This window comes from Micropterus salmoides, unplaced genomic scaffold (genome assembly GCF_014851395.1).
Source record: "Micropterus salmoides isolate LMB-PRFRI ecotype aquatic unplaced genomic scaffold, ASM1485139v1 Ms_hic_scaffold_2968, whole genome shotgun sequence".
Taxonomy (NCBI): Eukaryota; Metazoa; Chordata; class Actinopteri; order Centrarchiformes; family Centrarchidae; genus Micropterus; species Micropterus salmoides.
The window spans coordinates 12,367-34,517 of NW_024042226.1; the positions used below are offsets into that span (position 1 = coordinate 12,367).

Below are 22,151 nucleotides of genomic sequence, written 5' to 3' on the forward strand. Positions count from 1 at the left end.
GGGGCATTGTTGTTGTGAGATATTTAACTGGGTAGGATCAATAGAAAATGTTATTCCTGCTTTAAAATATGTTTTTTTATTATGTCTTTTTTCTAGTATTTGCCTTTTTTATTGCGATAAACTAACTAATAGTTTTACACATTCAGTTCTATAAAGAATCTGAGAAGTCACAGACCCTAAATCTTTTTATGAGGGCTCACAAGAAGTTGACAACTAGTAGTACAGCAGTTACACAATGAATGTAAATATTCAGTAAAGCTGGATGATAAAGGAGGTAAGTTCAGCTGCAGACAAAGAGAAAGAGAAACTTACACATCACCTTTCTGTCAGACAGGATGGACAGGAACAGCAATAGAGTGGCCTAAAACTTAAACGCTATTTCATACACTTCCACATACTTGTGTCTTAAAAAACGTTTGCCGTGGTGCTCAGCAGATGTTGGACTCGCTGCACTCGCGGAGAGAGGAAGAGACTCGCATGCAGACGGATAGAGTATATTTGCACTGCACATGCTCCAGGGCTTTCCAGCTATGTGTCTGCTTACATAACACACAGCATACCTGCAGACAAAGACTCGTCTCAAATCCGCCGTAACCCGGCACTTTTTATGCATATGCAGCTGTGGAAGAAGTAACAAAATCCTTATACCTAATTAAAAGTACAAATACCAAACTTTGAAAATGCTCTAGTAAAAGTCCTGCATTCAAATCTTCAAGAACAGTATCTAAGTAGTGTCAGCAAAATGTACTTTTAGTATCAAAGTATGCTTAGAGAGAGTCGAGGGTAAGCAGGGTGATCCGTGTGCTCACAGTGCGCAGCCTGTTCTCCATCGGGGCAGGGCATCCTGCTCCCCGGTGGCCTCGCTCTCTTGCTGAATGGTCCGTGTGTCTGCTGTGTCAGTCTGTATGACGAGACTGTCAGTTAGTGCACACACACATGTCCACACTAACACACGCAGCAGCCCTATTTTATATAGATATGACATAATTTAACAGTCATGTCTTATCCAGGGGTTAAGTGTCTGTATAGTATGTACACTTTCCAGTTTTGAATATTACACAACCAGACCAGCCTCTCTATATAAAGCTCAACTAAAGGGATGCACCTGAATAACGAAGCATGCTGTTGTACTACTGAAGGTGTGGTGCCGGTTCTTCAGGTTGGTTTAGTTGTTGCCTGTGTGAATATGATCGCTGTGACACTTGATTTTCTAGATATAGATAGAAATATAATAGAAATAATTTACAAATTTGATATTTCTACTGCTTGTAGAACACTTTAGAAAGTCAGAAAACAGTTTTTCAGCAAGGCACGTTTTGAGCGTCTGGGTTGTGGATGGAAGTGATTGAATTGGCTCCCAGTTGGTCTTGTAAGTCCTCAGTTATATTTAGAGGCAAAATAAATCATTATTACTCATTATTTAAAATTGTGCACAAAATGTATTCTAATGTGACATTTTGTAATTTTTTGTCTACAGGTTTCTTCTGAGGTTTTCCCACTCTGGTCTAGGGCTGCACAATTAATCTAATTGCAATCGCGATGTCGTCATGTGCGATTATATAACCGCAAAAACTGTGCGATTTAATGAAACAGAAAAGGTGTGGGTGACACGCTATGTGTGCGCTGCAGTCTGCTCATCATTTCCACATCTCGCGTGTGCCCCTTATACAGATAAGCCTACGTGCAATGAGAAATATTATTTATGAGCAACGTGCCAGTAACTTTTAAGACAACAACCTACTGTAACCCTCTCCCTGCCCCGCCGCTAATCGTTCCGAGAAAAAGGCCGGTGCTCCGGTTGCTCTGTGGCAGAGACAGAGAGACGTCGGCAAAAGCTGAAGCAGTAAAACTGGGAGAAGATAAAGAAGGTTTGGGTTTGGCTCGCTGGCCAATTAATGTTTGCTGTATCGGTGCCAACTTTTCAGAGTCACTTTTCGTTAACCGACCAATCACAGCCTGGATGGGGTGGGACATTAAAAAAGTTTAACGTAGCCTACTACAGCAAATCATTAAATGTTGAACAATATGATTATTGACAATTCAGTACTTAGCATTAACAAATTAGAGACCAGTGTAGAGCCTTTTGCTTGCACAAAGATTTAATAATTAAAAACAACCCACAGAAATTAAACAGCTGTGACTGGATTTAATATTCGACTACTGGTAAAATAGTATACTGTTATATGACATTATAATGAATGTAGTATGTTATTGTTATACTAACATTATACTGTTAACTAAACAATATACTCTTTATTTAATAAACTCATGTACAATTCCTCCTCCAGGTTGTGGATAGAGACTCTGCATTAGACAGATGTACATTGAGCCGGTACCAGGATGTCATCTGTAGAGCAACACACTCCCGTTGTTCTGTTTTGCATCTGTTTTACAAGTTATTGTTATAAATATTGGTTAATATTTAACTTTGTTCAAGTTAAGAAATGTCAGAATTTCGTGCAATCCTTGATAATTAAGGCAAGTAGACTCATAGCACCATTTGTTCCATTATCATCGAATCGCAATTTGCAATATTGTCCACAATAATCGCAATATGACTTTTTCTCCAAATTGTGCAGCCCTACTCTAGTCAGAATAAACCATCCTTAAACCATGCCATCCTTAAAGTCTTTTGGCTTTAGAAAGTGACAGCTGTTTACTGATAGTGTGCACATGGAAGACACGTTTTTCTCTTTTTCATATCTGATGCAACTTCACTCCTGACTTTGAAAGTGGACTCAAGTTTGCTGCAGGCAGGCAGGCAGCCATTTGGGAGCAAAGCGAGGGTAGTAATCAGTGTGTGAGGGATCATTATGGAAAATCCACAGGAGCCATCGTTCTCTGAGGCAAAGCTAAATTTACCTCGTCTGTCTGTCTCTTGATTCTGTATTTCCCTGTTCCTCATCCGCCCCCCTCATGTTTTGCTTCAGGCACCATGAAATGTTTTAAATGTCTGCGCGTGAGCTTGTGTGTGTGGTAAGCAGGGTGTGGAGTTAATGTCCGTCTGAGCAGCTTACACATCCAGCCTTAAAATGAGCCTGGAAGCAGTTTTCTATAGTTGCAGCTTATTTTTGGGGGGACATACAGCAAAAGATATACTGTATTTTGAGCTAAAATTTATATTAAAGAGAAGGTATATAAAAGAAATTCCATGTTATCGTAAAGTTGTGGAATCATCAGAATTTCAGTATGTGTAGTTTTTGTAGTCTGACTTCCTGCCCGAGCCTCATGGTTGGAAACATCAAAGTGTATAAGCCTGTAAACTGCTTATTAAACAGTAACGTGTATGAGCTGTGAAACCCACTCAACTTTGATGTTTTTTTATGGATCTTGTTGTGGCTCAAAGTGTTCTATCAAGACCAGTTTAAAACAGAAACCTCTCCATCCGCTGTCTAGTTAACCTTTCAACCCTCCTCCTCCTCATCTGACTCCTGAGAATTAGGGCGAGTCAGCGCCCGTCCAAAATACCAGAAACCTCCTTGTTTCTCTTCCTGACTCTTCTTTCTTTGTGAACTATGGGTAACTATTCATCTTTCTGTTGCTCTCCAACAATCTCTTTCTTTTCCATCGTTTCCTGTACCCGCTTTTTAAGTGTTTGTCTTTTTATTTAACTTTTAGACATTCTCTATCTGCTTGTCATATTTCTTGTGTATTAACCACCACGTCAAATTGAAATCCTCTACATGTCATTTTATTTTATGTTTCACCACAATATCCCCAGAATTTCAAATGTGTTTTAAATCGTCCCTGGAAATAAAAAAGAAAAACTTTACACATTCATTCATCAATAGGTTTGTGGGTTTCAGCGGTGTGTGGCAGAGTGTGTAAACATACATGGATCACCCAGTGAATACTTACACAGCTAAATTCAGATCAGTTTCTTCAGCTATCATTTGAGAATCGGGTCAATTTGCATCTGAGTGTGAGAGGATGAAATGTGAGCTGTCTGGCTGGCTGGGATTTTAGGGTGCAGATTCAGCTCCACCTAGAAGTACACGGTCCAACTTCAGCAGAGTGTCAGTACTCTGAATTGGAATTGAAAGTATGTTATTTTTTTTATTTTTTTTAGCATGTTATTAATGACAAAGTCTGTTATGAGTGTGGCTGCAACCTTAAGAACATTGATCTTGGACGATTCTGCAGTTGTTGTTTTTTTACGTCTGATGCCAGTGTTTTAAAGAGGTATACCAGATCATGTTTACATGTCATACTGTTGCAGCTCCTCTTTTCACCCTGTGTGAACACGTTGTTTTTATGGAGTGATGCATCTTTCCTCTACATGATCTTTGTTGGGAGTTACTAGCCAATCAGAAGCAGAGAAGGGCGGATCAGCGAGAAGCCGGTAAACACGGCTTCGGTTCATCTGTATATGTTCCCCTTACCAGCTTAGCAACATGGACTGGAGAAAGAGTTTCAGAGTGGTGAGTTATTAATCTGTAACAAAAGTATCTTTCATCCATAAAGTTTTAACTGAGCTCTGTCTCTACATCGCAGGAACAACTTTATGTCCATTGGCTGCCTGGAGGGTAGCTAGTGTTTGGAAGGGAGAGGAGAGCTGTGTGCTGCAGCTCAGTGAGAGGGGAAAAAGCCAGAAAGCATAATTGCTGGTCTTTAATTTTGTCTTTTGCATGAAAGTCTGACACACTACAAGACCATCTGGCCCGCAAACCTCCACATCCTTACTTTCCTCCTTAGTGTAGGACACACAACTTCCTGCATTGGCACCGAAAGTTAGCATTGGAAATAAGTGTGAGGTGTGGAATCATCCAATTCTGATGAAATTCCTAGGAATATTTTGTCTGCCTGATTTCAGCCTCTGTTGGCTTCTAAGCATTGTTGGCTGCTTGAGATACTGTAATGTGTTATCACATATGAATTGTTTCTGCTGGACTGCTAACACCACAGTGGCGTGGTGAAGGGGATGTGATGGAAAATGATAATGTTGGTGTAAAATATATAGTAAGCAAACTGTGGGAAGTATCGATTAGCAAAAATAAACGTCTGCGTGACCTTTATCAGCAATCTCAGCAATATGGTGCCCTTTTTAGGAGCTCAAATCATACCTGGCCCATGTCTCTGTTTGTTCTAATAGAGCATCTCGCCATCACAGCTCTCTCTTACTTGAAGACATTTGAAGAGACGTGAACAAGCCCATTCATCCATGCAGAGTTCAGTGTGTGTGTGTGAGAGACTTGAAATTCAAGCATGTTTCTACTTGGCACTCAAAGAGCTCTGCTTTAACCGAGGAATTAAGATCAGCGGCGCGCCCAAACAAGTTTCCCGGAGTGTTTGCCTTTTCCAGGGATTAAAACCTTCACCATGGGGTACTCAGCACGACCTGAATTGACCTGGTTTTTACTCAGCACAGCATCCAGCAGGAGGTAGAGGGAGGAATCCTTCACTTTTCTCATGTGTTTGGTGTTTTGGTGGGAGGTTCCACAAACAACCAGATACACACAATGAAAGCACATAATACAAGACTGATAGATGAGGTTAGCTCCCACTAAATCCTCTCACATCAAGACAGAAGTGCCTTGAAGTGATTTACAGATGACACAGATAAGTTAGAGTGATTTGAACTGGAGAGAGTTGATGGAAAGGAAAAGGAGAGAAAGAGCAGTTAGTGTTGAAAAGGGTAAAAAACACAGAGGGAAAGCTGGCAAAACTCTCAGTGTGTGAGTAGAAAGGTTGAGGGGGTTCACCAGTTGAGCAATGGCTGGAGTGTGTGTGTGTGTGTGTGTGTGTGTGTGTGTGTTTAATGGTACTTGATGACCAGTGAGTGTTACAGTGGATAGATGGAAAAAGTTATGCGTGTGTGTTGACCCAGTTTATAACGAGCACACACACTCAGGATGAGAGCAGGGTGAGAGACATCAGAAAGCAGCTGCGCTTTTGTTTGAGGCAAACAGCCTCTCTGCATCTCACAGCCGTGTTTGAGGACAGGAAGCCGACCAGACGTGGATCCAATGAAATTTTGCAAATATTTAGTCCCATATCATAACAAACTTAATTCTAAATTATTAGAAAATTGGTTTAGATGTTGACATAAACAGTCACGCCACACGGTCCGCTGCTCTGGAGCTTTCAGTCGTATCAAACAATCTTCCTCGGCAGATGGAATCGCCCAGTCTGTCTTGGAAATATAGATTAAGTACTTCTTGTCCATGTTGGCTTAAAAGTTGAGCGTATTCTAGATATTCACCGTTGATAGATTTCAATCAGGATAATCGAGATTGAACTGATTTTGTTTCCTGCATACTGGATCAAAATGTCACATTGCAATCATTGGTTCCTGAAGATGTAAGTAAATATAAATGGATGTAAATGGACATTTTGGGAAATGCATATAATTGCTTTCTTGCTGAGCGTTAGACAAGAAGATTGCTATCACAAGCTACAGGGAGCAGCAGTTTTACTTAGCTTAGCATAAAGACTGGAAACAGGGGGAAACAGCTAGCCTGGCTCTGTCGATTCACCTACCAGCTCCTGTATAAACTCACTAATTTAAATGTTACATCTTGTTTGTTTAATATGTAATCTTTTGTTTTTGTTTTTTTTAATAGGCACAGTAATTACCTTTTAAACAGCTGGTCACTGTAGTTTTTAGCGAGTGTTACTAAAACAGGAATAAATAGTGCATTTGTTAGGGACTAATTTCACTTTATGCACATTTGACATTTCATCAGTGTATATGCAGTTGCTGGTGATGTAGCATGGATGACATTGTCTAGCCTACACTTCTGTGTGTCTAATAAGCAATTACCCTACTTAGACAAGCCTTGCTGAGCTTAAATACTTAACCCATAATGTAAGGAATGGACAGGGAATAAGCTCCCTCCTTCTATAGATTCTTGCTTGAGGACGCAATAACACTTGTTGCCACAGCAGATACCAAAACATCAGTGGGCTAAACGTAGATGATGTGCACACAGCTTCTTCCGTGTTGGTGGTCTCACCTTTTTATCATCAGGACTCAACCCAAAAATTATAATAAGTTATCCCACCACTCACATTAAGGGGTGAAAAGTGAAAGGGGTTATCACAATTGTCACATTAAAGGTGACGTCTACGCAGCCTACATACACAACAGTACATCAGCTCAATGCATCATATCAGTTTATTAGAAAGTATTTTTTTACAGTATTGAAAGTCATACCATGAAGATTTCTAAATACCCTGGTAAACCATAATGCCGATCCGGCTTGTTAATAGATACATTCATTTTTGGCCTTTTCATTAGATTTGTAAACATGTTTAGTATACAGCCATCCATATCTGTATTTTAGAAATAAAAGCACGACATCAAACTAAAATTCAGGTAAACTGATATTGTTGTTTATACCAGAATATATGGTGAAGTCATTGTGTAACATCTGGAGGGTCAGTGTGTGCTTGGATGTGTGTGGGAAGAGTGGGGGGTTGTACTCAGTGACCGGTCAGTATGACAGAGCAAGACTGGAAAGTTTGTGTAGCTCTGTGTGTGTGTGTGTGTGTGTTTGGGGTAGGGTTTATTTAATTTTTGGGAAGCTTCAGGAGCCAGATCAAGGGGGGAGGGAGTAGATGAGAAGGGGGACCTATGGGGAGACCATTTTCCATTTGTCACCTCCGTCTGTTTTTTTGTATCGTCTCTGTTTGAGGCCACTTCTGTTCATCTGTGTTGCTAATACACACACACACACACACACACACACACACATGCCCTCTAATATCAGCAGTCAGATAACGACTGACTCATAATTTTGAACTTTGACTCTGCATGTTTTCTACTCAGTGAGGTCGACATCTCCCTGTCTCCCCTGTGACACTTTCTATTTTTAACACATTTCCTGTCATGCCTCTGCAAACATTCGGATTTTAAAGCGTTCTTTTATTCAAGTGTGAAACATTAATGGGACTGAAAAGAGGTGTCCGGCCACGGTGTTAAACAGGAAATGGATATTTAAGTTTGAAAACTGGTTTGGAAATGATCTGCTGTGATTTTTCCTTTATTTTTCCCATTCTGATGTTGTTTGTTTATGTATGTGTGTTGTCCTTGTCCTCGCCTGTGGGTGGAGAATAAACACACAGCCCTGCTGGATCTCACGCCTACTGTTATTCTCTCTCACATCCTGTCGTTTATATCCGTTAACCATCACTCCACCCCAGTCACATTCTTGTTTAAGGGAAGGATTCAAATACATGGCAATATCAAGTCACATTTTGTCATTTTTGTCTATTCAGGAGCTGTAAAATTGACTATTTTAATGACAATTTTTGTTTTGCATGTAGACCATAATGGTAAGTAAACTCTCAACTCCCCTTGACTTTGCAATGTATGTAATCAAACATGATGCATTAGACATTAACAACAGTTGTTGATGTTAAAATATACATCTGGGGACAAATTCCTTCCTCAGATACACCTCGAACTAAAGTATCTGATTAGTCACTTTGCCCTTTGACCCAGAGAATCTGCCTTGAGGGTCGGGTGTGTGAAGTGTCCACATCAGTGCTCAGCAGGAATAGGTGTGAGTACCTGGTGCTCTAGATTATGTTCTCATTATGTACTCAAATACTGAATGTATGTATGTAAGTATATAATATTATACTTTATATTATAATGATGTCCAACCAATACCGAGGCCTAATCAGGAACCAACTACTTTTTCCCCTAACTGCTAACTTTAAACATAAATGAGAGCTAATCGACAAAATAATAGTGATAATAAAATTAAATATTTTGGAGGTTTTGTGCTGTTGGTCAGGGAAAAAACAAGAAATTTGAAGATGTTATCTTGGGCTTTAGGAAACCGCCACGGTCATGTTTCACCTTTTTCTGACATTTTAAAAGTGGAACAATGAATCCATTAATTACAAGAAACAAGCAGATTCATTGATGATGATTTTAATCATCAGCCCTCATCATGTCTGGATTTCCCTGGTAGCTGAAAACTGGCAGAAGATTCTTTGCTGCTTTTCTTCCTCCCATTACTGTGCTGTTTTTTCCTGGTGCATTTATGGCATCCTTGATTAGTGGAAAGGTTTGGCAAATCAAGTTGGCATCATTTTCCAGAATCTGGGTCAGTTTGTGTGAGTTGTGCTCTTAATCTTGTGAGAACCAGTTTGAGTCTCCCTTGGAACGAGGACATTTTTGTGTAGCGAGGTCATTTTGACTTTAGCTCCAGGCAAAAAAGACATTATGGAACGAATGATGTCAATAAGACATCGTCATGTGTGTTTGTGCGTCTGAGACTGTAAGCAATGTGTTAGAAATGTTCTCACACATAAAGCTGGGAGTACTCCCAACACAGTCCAGACATGAGGCATTGGTGCCGGGCTCGCCTCCTGCAGTCTAACCCCCCAGATAAGACCCAGATAGCAGGAACCCTCCGAGGCCTGTGATTTGTCTTGTTATGCTGACACACACAATATCAACGCCACAGCAATGACAGTGCGCCAGTGTCTAGTCTCAAGTGGTTCCAGAGTGATATAGTCTTGTTGACTTTCATGGTTATCTGGTGCATGGTTTGGCTCAGCTGAAATCTGGAAAACATCTAATGATTTTAGTTGTTTTAAAGAGGTTTATTTTGGCAGCTTGTGTTGGGTTTGATCATACATAAGCTATTGTTCTACATGCTAGGCTCTTGAAAGGCGTTGGTCAAGACAGTCATGGTCCCCAGAGATTAAATCCTGAAATGCTTTTTTTTTTGTTACACATTATATGTCGATGTTTGCTAATTTCTGGTTGGAAGAAGGTGTTATTTTGTTTTAATTTGCCCATCCTTTTCAGCTCTTGTGGAAGGTGCAGTAAGAAGTTAACTTAACGAGTAGTAAACTTAACATATTTCACTATAATTGAAGAAAATAAAGAGTTTTTATTTATTGTATAGTTTATATAGTAAGTTGACTTACAGCAACTTGTATAGCTTTGTCTATCTCATCCTTTCTTTCTTTCTTCCTATTCTTTATCCAGCTGTTGCCAAAGATCTTTCATCCTCAGCTTTACGTTGAGTTTAACGCTAACGTAGTGTGCTGATGGCTAATATGCTAAACTTAAGCTAATGTTAGCATTCAGCTCAAAACACAGTTGAGTTCAGGTTCAACCGACGACAAGCTGAGCCTGTTAGGCCGAGGATGAGATGTTCTAAAATGGTCACCATACAGAGGATAAAGCTTTTTAACAGTCAGGACAAACTCTTACATTTTGACACTGGAATAAAACACAAAATCTTTGTAATTTTTAAAAACCTCTAGTTTTGGAAAATGTCAAAATCTGCCACTGTGTTTGATGCAAAACAATTGGTATTGTCATTAGTCCATGCAGACTGCTCAAGCCCTAGGTTCCTGGCTCTGTTTGGCTTTTTGCACTTGAAGCTATTTGTATCAAAGATTGTATTTAGAGTCGGTGAATGAATCCCTGCTGCGCTGCAGATAAAGCTTCTACACATGTACTTCAGCTAAGTGTTAAAACAGCTTGCACACGTTGTTAGCATTCCAGCAGATAGTTGCTACGCTTTGGCTTGCAGCAGCAAAGATGGGATGCACCAGTTTCACTCATGAAGGCTACGGCAACTGAGGTTCAAATATGCAAATGTTTTTATCTTTAAGTGTTTTGGGAATCTCACCAGAGAGCCAGAATGATGGGAAGTAGCCAAAAAAAACATTAAGCAAAGCATTTAAACAAGCAGGGCATCAGTGGAAGAAGAGTGTTATTACTCGTACTCTTTAAATTGTATTTCCAATTCCTTTTAAAGGATTAAAATAAAAGAAAGTGTGAGTTATACAAAGTTAGGGGCAATATTGAAAGTAAAATATAAAAAAACTAAATATAAGCACAACAGCAGAAAATAACAGGGTTTTAAGCCTGTTCTCAGAAATCATAAGTTGAAACCAATGCCTTTTTTAAAAAGAAATCATTTACTAATGCTTTATAGTTGCCAGGTTAGGACTGTTATTTATCCTCCTTCAGTGCACCTGTTTTGTTATTTTAGCTCTTTAATTCATCAGGAAGTTTCCTCCAAAGTGATATTTTTAATGATTAACATTTAAAACTGCATACACCCCTCTCCCTTAATCAACATTGAGACAAACCACCAGATTTGTCACTCCTGTTATTATTATTTGTCTTATCTTGTCTTATATTTGTTTGTATTTATGTATGTATTGTATGTATTTATTTACATTTTCACAATATTAAATATATTAAAAGTATAAAACAATATTAAAAGTATACTGAATTAGCTATTAGCAGTTCCTGTTTGCAATGTACCCAATGTGCATGACAACTATCACTGGATTACTTTGATTATGAAGAAACTTATGCGGAGCATTCTTCCATGCAGATTTCTGGATGTTTGCGATGGAGAAGAATGATTTTTAACACAACTTGCAGCAATTGGGCACCAAGGGTTTTAAAGTACAGCAGCAGATAAAGAGGTTTTTCAGTACATTTTGTCAGACTGTCAGATAAATTGTCAGATAGCTCTTAAGACTTTATTACTGGTTATCAGGTTATGATGGGGCACATGTTTGTAATTTGTGATAGTCTAGTGGCGGATAAAAGTTTACAACTTCAATCCAAATCAAACAAATGAGTCATTCAGTTTATTGTGACTAAATAAATTCATGTAGTGTTTGCACGATGTGAAGTTGTATCATCAGCAAAAGTACACACACATGAGTCCAGGGCAAGGTACACACATACTAATACACACACTCAAGGGAGATGACCCTTGGGCCTGTGTTGGTTTGAATATGTGTGTGTGAGGCCTTTTTTTCTCCACTGTACTCTAACATCTGGTTTTGGCTTTTCAGTGGAGGGAGGTGTTATGCCTATATCATTAAACTTTCCTCTACTCCTACCTCTGAGGTTTAAACCTCTGGTCATTACGGGTTAAAACAGACACACACATCTTCCTTTACAGAAGTCACAGACCTGAGAGGACATTCCTTCTACCCTTTTCCTCCTCCCAGACCGTTAATTTAACTGCTAACAACACAGCACAGCTGTCGAGGCTTTTATTGTCAAGCCTTATGGCTCGCACGGTAAATAGTTTTTTAGGAAACAGGACTATTGGTGAGTTTACTTGCCAGGTAATAAGAACACAAAGTCAAGTATTTTATTGCTACTCCATATAAACAATGTTAGCATACAAGTCAAATCTTGTGGTAAAAGAATATAATTCAAAAATGTCATAAAAATGGATACCAATGGTTTTGTAAAATCCAAATTGTGTGATTGCTTCCTAATAGAGTTTATAAAGCTTTCAGTATCCACGCCCGTATGAAATTTGATTATACAGTCCAGCTCTTTGGTTAAGACTTAAATATCTCGACCACTACTGGATGGATCGCCCTAAAATTTTGTACATATATTCATGGTCCAAGAGGATGAATCCTGCTGACTTTAATGATCCCTTTAGTTTTCCTGTAGCGCCAACATGACTTTCACATTTGTGGTTTTGAGTAAAATGTCTCTGCAACCGTTGGATGGATTTCCATGACATTTGGTTCAGAAATTCACATTCCCATCAGGATGATTTGTTAAAACGCTGGTGAGCCTTTTCTGTATGTATGTATTTGTTCAATACTTTAGCTTATAACCCATACATGCAAAACTACATTCCTGTCAGCCTTAAATGTACTTTATTGTTAATGAACAAATACTAGCATGCTAACATCCTAATGAATGATATTGTAGATGGTAAGCATTACACCAGCTAATCATCAGCATGTTAGTATTAGCATTTAGCTCAAAGGACTGTGTATGTACTACCCCTCACAGCCTGCCTGTCGAGTCTGTCTTGTTTTATCCTAATATGCCCAATGTCACCTATTTGCAGCTCAAACTCGGCTAATATGTCTTTACTCACAGCTATGTTTCTGTTCAACAGACTTTTCTGACCTAGTTTGGAGTCTTGCCTTTATGTCTGGTTTGATTAAGATCAGACACATTAAAAGTATAGCTGAAAGGCTTGTCTCTCCTTGGTTGACACAGGATTTATGCTTGCAACACTGATGTTTCACTAGAACTCGAGAGATAATCACTCTGCATTTCCTCCTCCGTCTACAGTCTTCATTGTGACTTCATTAAAAGATTACAATCTGCACTTTCAGCCATGTTCTTTCTCCGCTTCGTTTAAATCTGTTATATGGGTGAAACGTTATTCAACAAAATATGAGAATAGCTTCTTTGTTATCACGACTGCTCCTTGAGAGAAGTTTGTGACCTACAGATTCTTGCCCTGCTTCCAGTTTAAAATCCCAGTTTTCCAATTTAGGCTTCATCTCTAGAGGTTCTGTTTCCCAGCTGGAGAGAGTCAAGTTACAGTTAGCCCTAAATAACACCTCTCTGTTGGGCTGCAAAGACAAAGAGGTTTCTGTTGTGTGTGATGAGTTACACCCTGCCAGTTACCGACCATGCAGCCCAGTCTGCTGCCCTGCATCACATTTTTTTCTTCCACACACACTTAAACACAACCACAACCACTCACTCCTACTGCTAAAAGAAATGACAGGGAGCGTATAAATCCACACTATGTGTCTTTGCTGTGGTTCTGTTTTCATTCAGGCGGAGTCGGACCTCTCCCATTTCCTTTTCTTAAACAAGATGAGGCTTTATTCCTTTCTGCTGCCTCATGTTGGGTGGATTATTTGTTTATTTGTGTTCAGATGTAAGCTTTTAAATGCGTTTAGAGCTCTTCTGCTGTGTTGCAAAGCAGAGAGTAGCAGGATTGAGCCACAGAGAGAAAAAGGGGGCTGTCAAAGGTCATATAAACCCGGATTTTAACCCACAAAATATGGCTTAGCTTTTCTTAAATATGGGTTCTGTATGTAATTACTCCTCCCTGAAAACTACACCCTCTTTTTCTTTTACCATCATGATGCTTTCTTTTCTTTTTGAGCAGAAACCTAATCTGAATCACTCTCATTTTCTTACTTCTTCTTAGGTCCGATCATTTAAGAACTTGCCAGAATTGTACAAAATATCCAGATAATCTGTGCAGGGAGCAGCGAATACTAAAACATTTGGTTAACCTAATAAATATACGTTTTTATCACTGTGTCATGTATACAACCATTACAAGACACCATCATAGCTAGAAGAACGTACATTTTCAAACCTCAAAATGTCCAAAAATAAACAAAACTAGTTTGAGTATTTGATCAGATTTTCTGAAATGGATAGTATAATTATGAGTATTATTAAAATTTTAACCATCTGTAGGCGACACCAGAATATTTTAGTTATGTTGAGCCATTTCATGGAACCTGCAAATGTTAGCATGTCCAGCTAACTAGCATAGTGCCTACAGTAGTGACCCAGTGGTACTTCCAAGACGAATACTACTACTACTACGTCTTCTTAATGGCAAAATGTAACCGGGCGGCCATCATTTAACTGCTATTGTCACCCTCCGAAATATCTGCCGGCTTGTTTGCTCGTGTTACACTCATAGTGCACAGCGTTTTTTCCATACTTGTCTGTGTGAATGCACTCAAAATAGAAGGTGTAAGGACAGAAAGGTGAGACACAACATCTGTCTGATATCAAGGACCCATTGTTTTAAAAAAAAAAATCTGAATTGCGTTATACTGAATATACAAGAACAGAAAGCTTGACAGACGTCGCAACCTCCATGTTTGCAACGGTAACTGAGCAGTTTAGCTAACGGTCAAACTGACACTCTTAAGTCATATGACATATACAATACGGATATCGGCTATGGACTCAAATAGCTGATATCTTGGATCTGATATTTTGTATCTGAAGAATACCAGATGTTAACTGTGCAGGTTTGCTTTTAGATAAGCGAGATGCAACATATGATTCAAGGCCATACTTACGTTTGTTATGCAAAAATGTCCTTATTTTAAATTTAAGAACATTTTCACACCATTTTTCTTCAAACGTGAACGTTCACTTTACATTTTTAACATTTTTCCTGGAGACATACAGAACAGCACTTATATGGTAACAAGCAGCAGCAGGTATTTTGTTCATTTGACCTGACATTATGATTACTATCATCATCACTGCAAAACCCATAACTGTCAGTGTGTGTGTGTGTGTGCTTTTAAGATCTGAAGACGTGTAAACTACTGTAAATATTTACCCATAATGTGATGTTTTTTGGCACGTGCACATTAACCCAACAGACACACACTTAAACATACATTCATATCATGACTTGTTCATGCTGATGAACTTATTCTAAATAATGGAAATGGATCCATTGGTGGATAAATGTGTAAATATTTGTCTTCCCCACCCCCTTGAATGAATTCACGGTATGCTGTCAGTGCATTACACACAAACGCAAGCTTCAAACCGGACCATTTAGGGCAGCGTATGGTGGCAGGAGTGTGCTGTGTGTTTATAGAGTGAAAAGGCCATGTCACTGTATGTGTGTGTGTGTGAAAGGAAAATGCTGGAAGTCTTCTTTCTATCAGGCTGTAAGTGAAGCCACATGCTTGGCGTTCGGCCGTCCAACCTCCTCCTGTTTCCGGCCGTCCTCCATCTTGATTTTGCTCTCTCTTTATCAATCCATCCATTTATCCATGTGTTTAACTTTTGTCATTCATCTCTTATCTAATGTTACGTAACAAAACAAAATTTATCTGTAGCTGTGGCTGTAGATTTTCTTTTCAACAGTTTAATATATGTAATCAATATATCACAATTCCATGTGTGCTTGATTTAAAATTCGTTGTCATTGGTTGAGCCCAGAGTGTTTCGACATGGTTAGTACTCCATTGGACACATTCGGCACAATCTGCCCGGCAGCAGAACTTCAGCACTTGAAGTCGCATCAGAAATATTTTCACGTTCTCTTGGGGGCGATGAGTTCGAGTTAGGACAGGACTGGAAACAGAGAAAAATGCACTGTTGCTGTAGACGTATGATATGAGACAAAAATGTATTTATGAGGTAGGCATGTAGGTCCAAACACAATATTGGGGCCTCTGTATGTCTGTATGACACTTTGTGTGATATGACTGTATATTGTGTTTTAGATTTTCATTGTGTGGAAATGCATGTGACAATATATTCCATGAAACAAGAGAATCTTGATCAGAAACTCTTGAATAAACATGAGCACAAACAGTAGTACACTATAATGAGGCACAAAGATGACCCAAATGTGTGTGATTTATACTATATTTACCAAAATGTATAATATACAGTATGCTGCATATTAGAGCTCAAAGTACGGAGGTTTATCAATGACAAAACTATCTAGCAAGCAGAAGATTTGAGATCATAGACTGGTAAACATAGGACAGACATGAAAAAATATTCTTTGTGTAATAAATAATAATAATATTCTGTCTTTTTTCAAAAACAGTAAACTTCACTTGGAAAATGGCCTTGATTAATTAAACCAGTAGTTCTCAAACTTTTCTCTAAACTGCCACAAATTGGTCCACAGACCCCAGTTTGATAAGATTTTGTCCCTGGGTTGCCCATCTGATAGGACTTTTGCTTTTAGATGTTATATTACAGAAAGTGGATGAAACCTATGACCAAAACAGTCATACATCCTGTCATTGTGTGAATTATGGATGAAATTATAGTGAAAATAAATTAATCCCCTTTTTGCTGTGGAACCCCTGGAGCCCCCTCAAGGACCCCTGGGTGTCCTCGGACCCCACTTTTAGAACCAATGAGTTAAACAACACAAGTTAATCAGTGTCTACAATGTGAGGATTTTCTGCTTTTCATCTTTATAAACTGAAATTTGGGGGGATTTGGACAAAACAAGACATTTGAAAACAAAGTGTGATGGATATTTTTCACTTTTTCCTAACCTTTGGTGGGCCAAACAGCTAATCGTGGAAAATCTCTGCAGATAAATGGATAATCGAAATACTTGTGATTTGCAGCTGTAGGGCAGATTCATTCTTGTTTTGTGGTGATGATTTGCTAAATGCAGTAATTAGAGGTCTCTACTAGTTTTGTGTTCAAAGTGTGCTTCACTCACAGGTGTATGTAGGTAAGATTGTAATCAGCACATCACCAGCAGGGCTTTGCTTTGTCTGCCTTTTGTTTACGTTAGTCACAACACCTGAACATGCAGGAAGATCAATGCACTCACTCACCTTGTGGAGAGATGCTAGAAAAAGATAGAGAGCAGAGAAATGCAGCAGTAAGAATGTGGTGAAGGAAAGGTGATGGTGTGGGAGAAGGATGAGGGTTTCTGTTTTGTAAACGTATCACCACGCCGAGAATCGCACAAATCGGAGGGGTGAGACTTTCAGTCTGTCTTCAGTGAAAAGACAATTTTACAAGTTTTTAATTGGCTGCTTTAGTGTCCCCTTGGGGAGGACCGAGAGAAAACTTCAAGGGAAGGTGGCAATAAATATATTTAACAGTCTCTAATTACAGGCAAGCAGTCATAGACTCAAACTGTGTGGCTTTGTATAATTATCTGTCTGCCTCCACCTGCATGTGGCTTCATCTCTCATGGGTTCAAATGTATATTTTATGCTTGTATTATTAAATATCAATACCAAATATATTTATAGTATTTTCTTCTTCCTTTGTGCAGCACTTCTCCGAGCTCCTAGACGACCTCTCCCAGGATGCCTTGCTGGGCCAGCTTCTCAGCGACCCCTTCCTGTCCGGAGTGAGAGGTGGAGCGGATTCCATGGAGGGGGAGGACGGAGGCGACCTGTCCCCGTCTTCCCCTCTTCCCCCGCACATCAAGGCCGAGCACAGCTACTCGCTCTGCGGCGACAGCCGGCCACAGTCGCCGCTGTCGCACCTGACCGGAGAACAAGGCAGTGAAGCAGGTGAGACACAGACTGTCACTTTAAAGTAACATTATGGCACATTTAAAAGAAGATATAACACAATATAAGTCCAACAAATGAAAAGTTTAGTTCAAGAGGAATAAAACGCACCCTTGCTTAGTTCAAATACACTCATGGGTTTTGCAACTACGACCTCAGTTGATCTGGTATGACTACAAACTTATGGCGATAATCTGAACTTATATTAGATAGATATTCTGTGTAACCGACAGTTTGCTGATGTTTTTTTTCCTACCTGTGTTATTGTTGCACTACATTTTAGCATATAAGCAGGTAGATAGAATAGTTTTCTAATACAAATAAAACGTTAAGTAAAGTAAAGACACTGTACTTCAGCAGGAGATATGTTAGTTGTTTCCTGCTTGTGGCCCTTTTCAGGTCACAAAATACAGCAGCTGACTCATGGGCAATTAGGAGTTGTATGTAATTGATTCATTAAGGGTTTATAATTTATCTTCAAATCTAATGCTTTATAAATCTGCATTAAGTCATTAGTTAGAGCAACATTTCAGTTGGGCTTGATTATTTCTTCCTCCAGCAGACTTATTAAGTCGGCTATAAATGTTATTAAAGCTGTTCAAATGTTATGAAATCATTAATATAGGGTTCTCATGTGACAAGCGTGCAGTTGTATTTATTTTTAAGTTGTTAATAAATTGATTTAGCCTTTCCAGAAGTGGTCAAACTGCCCATTTGAGGGGTTTACTGAGACAGACAAGTTATAATGCAACTACAGACTTGACTGGCCCCTTTTTATTTAATTACATTTATATCTGTATTATTAAATAATTGTATCATGCTGGAGGAGGAGACACACCAGCCAAAGGGATTTTTCACAACTTCAAAACTCAATTAATTGTATTATTGGAGTATTACTGATCTATAAGGCATTAATACATCATTTATTAACCATTAATTAAGCAACTAGTTACAACATAAAAACCATTTCTAAGATATGCATTATTATTATTACTATAATTATATTGCATTATTACATGCATTTTCACTTGTACATTTGTTTAGCTTTATTTAAACATTATTTCTCTTCATATTTTCAGTGTATTGCTACTGTTTGCATCTGTTTCGGGATATATTTTATGTTTCATTGTACTGTTATTTACTGTGTCAATAAAGCTGAATCTAATGTAATCTAAATATAAGGAAGTGTGACCCAAGATTTTCTAAAACGATAGAGTCAACTAAGTCCTTGCACACCTTTAAAGTCCCAATGGCAGGTGCACAGGACTGAAAAATACGTAAACAGAGAAGGAATGGGGCAATTAATTTAATAATGATGCAGGATTTTTTACTTCTTCTCAGTTAAAAAAATGCTGATTTATAAATAGTCATTGGTACAAGAGGATCAAAACATAAACTATAGAACATGAGTCCTTCAGACTGGAGAGGTGTATTTCAGATGGTGAAATGTTTAAAAAGGAGTCAATTTAAAATCATCAGTTCATGTCGCCTCTTCTGCAACAGAGTCCGATGGGGATTCAGCTGATTGGCCTATGGAGCAGGAGGAGGCCATTGACAGCATCCTGTGTGAGACTCCTTCCCTCCTCCCCACCCTGTCCCTCTCTCTGGCCTCAGGGCCCCAAGCACCTGGGCCCCAAGCACCTGAGGTCCCTGTTGTGGCCCCTGCTGCTACCGCGACCCCAACTCAGACCACAGTCAACAGCCACAACCAGGCCAAAGGCATCAAGGTGGGGGGACTACTAATGATGGGTGTTGTTGCTGTTCGTTACCTTGTCTTCTGTCTCTTGTTATATTTCCTGTCACTGTTTCTCTACAGATAAAAGAGGAGAATATCATCCCCCAGATAAAACTGGAACCTCATGAAGTGGATCAGTTTCTCAATCTTTCACCCAAAGGTCAGAAATTTCCCTTACCTCCTCTTGCTTCACAGCTATCTGACGCTGCAACGACCCCTGCAGGCCATTTGTTCACATACCTCATTATGCCCTTAGACTGCAAAATGGCACGTGTTGATAAGATAACCGATGCAGTGGTTTGTTTTTAATCGTAGTATCAATAATAAGGCTTGAAGAGGCAGAGGAGTATGTGGCCAGCTGCATGAAGCATCTTTAATCAGGAATTTCTTTATTTCTGCTTCTCTTGCGCTCGTTTTCTCTCGGGGTGAGACAAAATGAAGCAGAGCTAATCAGTTTAACCATGGTGCTTCAGGTCTGGAGTCGCTGCAGATGCCTCCCACTCCTCCCAGTTCCCACGGAAGCGACTCGGAGGGCAGCCAGAGTCCTGTCCACGCCCCGCCCAGCTTGTCCTGCCCCACTTCCCCCCACCAGCCCTCCTCCATCGCAGGCCAGCCTGAAGGTGTCACCTCGCGCTGCTTCCTGCCTCTCCAACTCCCCTCTGCTCACCGCTCCTCATGTAAGAAAATGACCCATAAACCGGCTTCATTTGTTTTAACTTAACTTTATTGTCATTGTACATGTACAACAAAATTGGATGCTATCCAATCAGTGCAACATCAGTCAAGTGCAAACAGGTATCTAAATATAAAAGAGCCTCTTAAAGTAGCTATAACAATATAAATATAATATAAATATAAAAAAGAAAGAAGATTCCTAAAGGTAAGTAAAAACGCACGACATTCATCTCCATAATATTGCATTATTCAAGTAATGTTAAGTGCTGTCATGGCTTTTGGATAAAAAATGTTTTTCAATCTATTTATTCTTGTTTTATTAGTCCTAAAACGAGAGAGTGTCCGGGGTGGGATGGATCTTTTAATGTCTTTGTTTGGGGGAAGAAAAGAAGGAATACTGTACAATTTATGTTTTTGAGTAGGTAGGTTAGGTTATAGAGTGACATTGAGCTTTGTAATTCTCTTCTGCTACATAGCAGATAATATATGTACATTAATATAGAAGCAATTATAAAAATGGTAAACCGAAATAACAAAATATAATATATAATGACAATAACAATATTCAATGATCAGTGGAGCAGTGCTGAGGATGAATTAGAGTTGAAGAGTTTGATAGCTTGGGGGGGAAAGCTGCTCTGCAGTTTGGTGGTGTGGCAGCAGAAACTATATCTCTTCCCAGAAGGCAGCAGGGTGAACAGGCTGTGGCTGGGTGGGTGGGTCCATTAGTATCCTTTGAGCTCTGTGTAGGCACCTCACCTCACCCATATCACTGATGCTCAGGGGATGGGTACCAATGATCTTCTGAGCAGCTGCAGAGCCTTACAGTCCTGGGTTATAATATACAGCAGTGGTGATTTCTTTGAGCACAAGTTACCTGTTAAATATAGAAATCCGGCTGTATGTACAACACACACAGAGTGCGCTCCATGTGCTCTATAAATATGGTTCAAATAAAAAATAACCAGTCTGCATTGTCACATGCTTGTATGACAAGAAATTTGTGTCATTTCCTTCTGTTCTTGCTCCACAATCCAGGTGAGTTTCTTGTGAACTTCTTTTCAGTTTCTGTTTTATCATATAAATACAGCAGCCTCCCCTTGAGTTTAGATTTCTGAAACTTGATACAGAACTTTTGTTCAGGATACGTCCACTTACTGTATTTGGAGTAATGAGAGAGACGTGTACTTTCACCAAATGACTGCCAATAATGAACCTTTTTTTCGCTGTTGTAATCCATCTTCTTGTCTCTTCAGTAGCTGGCTCCAGAAAACATTTTTAGGTCATAAATATTGAATTTCTCCTTCTTGTATGTAGAAACTGCAGGGGTCGGGCCCGTTGATCCTGACTGAGGAGGAGCGTCGCACGCTAGTGGCTGAAGGTTACCCAGTTCCCACCAAGCTGCCGCTCACCAAAGCCGAGGAGAAGGCGCTAAAGAAGATCCGCAAATCAAAAATAAGTATAAATTGTCAGACAGACACATCAGGCCAGTACATCACCATCCATAATATTTATCAAAAAACAATGATCAGTAAGTACCACAAATACGTTGTTTCAGTCAAGTGATTCATTTTGGAAATGCTGTTTGAAGAAGTGTAAGCTCTGATAAGAATAGGAGATGAAAAAGGTGCTTAGTGTCTATACTTGCAAAAAAAAATGTAAATTCTATATACTGTTCACCAAATAACTGGGAGAGATGTTGACCATGTTCTTCTCTGTCTGTCTTAGATTTCAGCTCAGGAGAGTCGCAGGAAGAAGAAGGAGTACATGGACACCCTGGAGAAGAAGTAAGTCTTCCTGCCCTTCCTCATTCTTTCATCATATCAGAGAGACTGGGATATAAAAATGGCTGAATTACTCAATCTGCATATTGACTTTTGCTCGATTTTCTGATCATTTATTCATTAATGTCTCATTTAGATTTACTGCACTCCATTACTGATTTTTCTTTCATTGAACAAAATAT

The 22,151-nt window shown here is 39.3% G+C and overlaps 1 pseudogene; it reads left to right on the plus strand.

Annotated features, from left to right (window-relative positions):
- The window catches only part of LOC119882177, a 29,468-nt pseudogene extending 7,496 nt beyond the window's left edge, over nt 1–21,972 (plus strand).
- The last annotated feature ends 179 nt before the right edge of the window (nt 21,973–22,151 follow it).